This window comes from Colobus angolensis, unplaced genomic scaffold (genome assembly GCF_000951035.1).
Source record: "Colobus angolensis palliatus isolate OR3802 unplaced genomic scaffold, Cang.pa_1.0 Scaffold131, whole genome shotgun sequence".
In the NCBI taxonomy this organism is placed as follows: Eukaryota; Metazoa; Chordata; class Mammalia; order Primates; family Cercopithecidae; genus Colobus; species Colobus angolensis.
This window is the reverse complement of record NW_012114364.1, coordinates 486,747-492,150: the sequence shown is the minus strand read 5'-3', so window position 1 is coordinate 492,150 and position 5,404 is coordinate 486,747. Positions and strand designations below refer to the sequence as shown.

The 5,404-nt window shown below is 41.4% G+C and overlaps 1 protein-coding gene across 5 annotated transcripts in view; it reads right to left on the bottom strand.

Annotated features, from left to right (window-relative positions):
• The window catches only part of FAM60A (family with sequence similarity 60, member A), a 50,077-nt gene that overhangs the window by 42,411 nt on the left and 2,262 nt on the right, over nucleotides 1–5,404 (bottom strand). The window contains exon 1 of one of the 5 annotated variants that reach the window (XM_011934081.1): nucleotides 5,235–5,395. The exons of the other annotated variants lie outside the window; for them this stretch is intronic. The gene's annotated coding sequence lies outside the window, so the exon portion shown is untranslated. Of the gene's footprint in view, nucleotides 1–5,234; nucleotides 5,396–5,404 lie in introns of those variants that run through there. 5 annotated transcript variants of the gene reach the window in all.

Below are 5,404 nucleotides of genomic sequence, written 5' to 3'. Positions count from 1 at the left end.
GTTATGCACATGTACCCTAGAACTTAAAGTATAATAAAAAAAAAAAAAAAGAAAAACAAACGCTATCTATCCCAAGATACGTACAACAAATTTAATTGAACATAAAACTCTGATTACTAAAGATTTTAAGCCCAGGTCTGTGGGAAAAGAGGAACTTAGCCTTTTCAGTGAGACTTTAAGGTCATGAAATGGGCCCATATACTCTTCTATGAAGCTGTTCTTCTATTTTCAAACTTGATAAAAATGTTAAGAAAATGGATACATGGTAGTATACACCCTGATTTGACCCAAACCTCAGGAAAGTTCCTTAACCTCACTAATTCGGTTTCCTCATCTATAAAATAATGACAGGTCGGGCACGGTGGCTCACACCTGTAATCCCAGCACTAAGCGAGGCCGAGGCAGGTGGATCACCTGGTCAGGAGTTCGAGACCAGCCTGGCTAACATGGTGAAACGCCGTTTCTACTAAAAATACAAAAAATTAGCCCAGCCAGGTGGCGCACACCTGTAATCCCAGCTACTCAGGAGGCTGAGGCAGGAGAATTGCCTGAACCCAGAGGCAGAGGTTGCAGTGAGCTGAGATCGCGCCACCGAACTCCAGCTTGGGCAACAAGAGCAAAGCTCCATCTCAAAACAATAATAATAATGACAAATCCCAAATCTCCTGAATAGTATTTGTTAAGCATCAACACAAAGACTGGCACGAGGTATGCACTCAGCTCTGACAATTCTGTTTACTCACAAATCTTTCTTCTTTCTTTCTTTTTTCTTTCTTACATTTCAAGTATCATTTTGCTTTCTGTCTTTGGGCAATCCACTCACAGGAAGTTACTAACAATCTTATTGGTAATAACCCAATATTATTCATTTCCTGGTCCAATCTCTCCCCTTAGCTCTAGGATAAATATGGCCAACTGATCACCAATCCATTCCAACCTTTAGATACCCTGAGAATTGATTATACAATCTTCCCTCCAAATCTGCTCTTCCTCTGTTTACCTATCTTGGTTATCATCCACAGTCACACAAAAACAACTTGGAAGCCAACTGAGCTCTTCCTTCAGCCTCTGCATGGCCCTCCCTCAAATTTATTGTGAAGTCCTTAGAGACTCTGTTTCTTCCTTCACTTCCATCCCCACTGCCTGTTTATTCCTCATCATGGTGCATGAACTCCTGTCAGAACCTTGTAACTGACTTCCCTACATCCTTTAAACATGTGATATCTTCCTAAAATTCAACTATTAATCTTCCCTTCCAAGGTACCAACGCTGGCCTCATGATAGTATCTAAACTCCTTGGCAAGGAATTCAAAGCTTTTCAGGATCTGCACCTGCCTACCAGCTGCTCCCAACTTGGAATTCTGATATTCTAAGAGTGTCAAGCCAACTTTAATAGCTAGCCACCCTCTACTCAGGCTGTTATTTCTGTCTGAGACAGCTTACCCTCCATCCCCTTGACCTGGGAAATTCTCTTAAGAATTACTTCTTTTACAAAACTCTGCCATACCTTTATTAGGACACCTACCACATAAGATTTCACTTCTTGTTTACTGCATTATCTCCTCTACTCAATAATAAACCGCTGCAGAGCAGAAACTAACTCTTGTATTACAACCAGGTGCTGGCTGTACATAGTACACGGAAACAGAATTTGCTAACTACTCAAAGAGTCGGGCAGCCAAGATTAATATACACAGTATATTTTAAGGGCATGGAATGGGAAATGGTGTCTACAATAAAGACGTGAATTTTAAAAACTAATGTTTTGAAAGGAGTCATTGTTTCCGCTATTGATTATAGAAATATTTTTAATGTTTTTAAAAAGGAGTCATTTTTCTTTAACATTTGGTCTATAGACTTTTGTAGGAAAAAAAGCTTGAGGTTTTAAGAGCTATAGGAAAAAATGTTTCTTGCTTATTTCAAGCTGGACCAGGGGAAGGAAATTAGACTAGTGTGGGGAGAAATGAGAAATGAGAGCTACTTCAACTCAGCACAGTTAACATTAACCAAATTAAAACAACATTAAGCCAAACCAAACTTATAATAGGTGGAAAACAACTAAATACAAAACTAGATATAAATTATTTTAGTTCAACTGTAACTTTCATACTTGAATATGTAACAGCAATGTGCCTGTGACATTAGTATTTCTGGGGCAAAGAGAAAACCTCCCTACCTTGAAAACAAACTCCCTTTTTGGACTAGATGCATTTCCAGATTATTTCCATAATACAGAAAAATCCTAGTTGCAGATTCAATTAAAAAAGTGGAGAAACAAAAGACAACAAAAAAAGTCTCAATTTGTAACACCCAAAACCAAAACTCAGTGTGGACAAGAAAAATCAGGAAGAAAGAAAAATGACATTTTCCAGGTTTCCACAGGACTTTCTGATGTAAAATGGTTGAATCAGAATTGAAAAGACAACCAAGAGTCAAGGGCAGGGTCTTCCCAGAACTGCTTTCATAAGGTAAGGGAAGAGACCAAAGACACTCACTCTTTCCGCTAAAAATTTACTGACTGTTTCCCCAGAAACAACAACTGACCCAGGCCTCAGTTTTACCTTATGTAGAATGTCTATTTCCCAGTGTTGTGAGGACAACAGCAGCTAGTATTTATCAATCGTGTCACTTGCTTAATTATTCACAACTTATTTACAACTTATTACTACCATTTTACTGATGAAAAAAACTAGATCACAAAGTGACTGACTATAAGATGATGACAGCTTTGGCCGGGCGCGGTGGCTCAAGCCTGTAATCCCAGCACTTTGGGAGGCCGAGACGCGCGGATCACGAGGTCAGGAGATCGAGACCATCCTGGCTAACACGGTGAAACCCCGTCTCTACTAAAAACTACAAAAAACTAGCCGGGCGAGGTGGCGGCGCCTGTAGTCCCAGCTACCCGGGAGGCTGAGGCAGGAGAATGGCATGAACCCGGGAGACGGAGCTTGCAGTGAGCTGAGATCCAGCCACAGCACTCCAGCCCGGGTGACAGAGTGAGACTCCATCTCAAAAAAAAAAAAAAAAAAGATGATGACAGCTTTGAAACCCAAGCATTACTAACCCAGAAACTCTGAATAGCAAAACTTTGTGCCTTAATCCTTGTGTTCCTTTTCTGCTCAGCCAATTATATTCTTACCATCTCTTAAGAAAAAACGAAAATGACATACTTTTAAAGCAACCTACTATGTACTTGGCATGGTAAATTGATTAATTTATCCTCATAAGAGCCCTGTGTAGTTGGTTTAGATTTAAAATAAGTTTACACTTTCCCCAGTGAAAAACTTTTATTTTACATGTAAAATGGTTCTTAAATTGCTTCTTTTACATAAATATGTCTGAGTTTGAGCCCTATGAGTCAAGATTTCCCAAGACTTGATAACCACTGTGGGGGGGAAAAAATTGACCATTCAGGTTCCAGATATACAGCATTAAGAATACTGTGCAAGGACAGACAGACTTGGGGCCTGCTGTCCACCAGTGATCTAGAATATTCTACCAATTGAACTTCGTATTTCCAACCTCCCACAAAAGCAATACAAAGAGAAGGCAGTACAGACCTTGTCTGTGGGTCTTTCCCACCGTGAATTCATTCACATTGATAATCCAAATCTCTGTTTTACATCATCTAATTAGTAAAACAAAAACCATTAAGCTCTGTATGTAGTATATGAAATCTGCTAGGAAATGGAAATTCTAGCCATAACTTAGCTATGAAATACTAATTAAGAAAAACAACTCAAACAATCTCAGCGTATTTGCAAAGCACGTCATATGCATTTTAAATAACGACCCAGGGAAATAGCTGCCAAAGAAAAAGTCAAAGTTATTAAATCCAAAGTTTTTCATTTTCTTGACATGCTCTTTCTATCTACTACAGAAATGTACTAATATTGGTTGCCTTTTGGTATTGTAATTTGGTCAACCAAAATTTGGGAAAAATAGGTTTATTAATAACAAAATAATGAAAAGAAAAAAATGGATTTCAACTAGTATCGATTTTTTGGTGTGTGGGGGCAGGGCATTTAAGGGTATTATTTCCTAGTAATGATCACTTAGATTCTAAGCCTTAAACATGATTCAAATGCAGCAGAAATCAGGAAAGAAGCAACAGATACGGTGGTGCATATCGGATGTCTAGACTACAGGCAAACCCCAAATACCAAAGAAGCATCCATGTGTCAAACCAGCATAATTTCTGAGCTATGCCTGGGGCCACATACAAAAAAAAAAAAAGGTTAGCTTGAAAGAAAAATCTAGGAGGGGTAACCAGAAGGTCAACCCCAGTTCACGGGAACTGGGAAGAAGCTAGCCGTTACCCTGTGACATCTTCCTGAGCAGCTTCCTCCGCAGCCAGCTCCCCAGCCTCCTTACAATGTTTCCAAAAGGCCCAACTCCCTAAACATTTGCTTCTTCAAGGTCATCCTAAGATAAGGCAGTGAATAACTACCAAACACTGAGTCACGCATACCTTTCAGCTAAAAAAGATCCCCCTTCCCAAAATCATTACATAAATACTTTAAATGCCATGAGGGTTTTCTCCGGAACTCCACCAGAAACTCCCAGACTTTAATTTAGATTGGGCAACCAAATGTGTTCAATTTTGCGACATAAAATATTAAAAGGCTTTTCAAGTCTGGCAAATTCCAGTTCAAAAACAGGTGCTTTCAGTGTACGCTGAATAACAAGGTCAAATTCATTTTTAAATTATTAAAAGAAAAAAAAGGTTTTCTTAACCCTCCTTAGGACAACATAAGGAGGGGGAGAAAGGATTGCTGGGGTAAAACTGTCTCGGATAGGGTCCCTGTTTAACTCAACAGTAATTCCTAATCTTCCGAGTGCCTGAAGTAATGGAAGGTTACAGGAAGAAAATAAAAACAAAGAAACTGACGAGGGTCATACTTACCAGAACAAACTGCACCGCCCTACCACCTCAAGAAACCAACTCCCCCCACACCAAAACAAACCTTGCCCCTCCCCGCTCCCCCCACCCCCTAGAAACACACAAAGAAACTGGCCGCACGCACAATTCGCCCACAGTCCTCACTTCCCTTAGTAGGGCAACTGGGAGCCCCGGAACTTCCCCACGGTGGTTTATCGGGCGTCGTCGGGGCTGGGTCCCCCGGACTTGCGGGCCACAGCTCGGCTGGGGAGGAGGTGCTAGCCGCCCTCGCCCGTTTCCCCGAAAGCAATAAAATGCCTCCCCGCTCCTCCCAGGGCCCTCGGGTCCCCACCTTCCGTAAATCGCGCCTCCCCCTTGGGCACTCCGGTGACCGCCGAGAGAGACGCCGAGCCAGCAAATAAGAATGCTCCCTGGTGGATTTGTTGGTAAATAAGACATCTCGCGTCGGGAGGAAAGTTCCTGCGGGGGCCGCTCGCCAGGGCGAGAGCGAGGGCGAGGGCA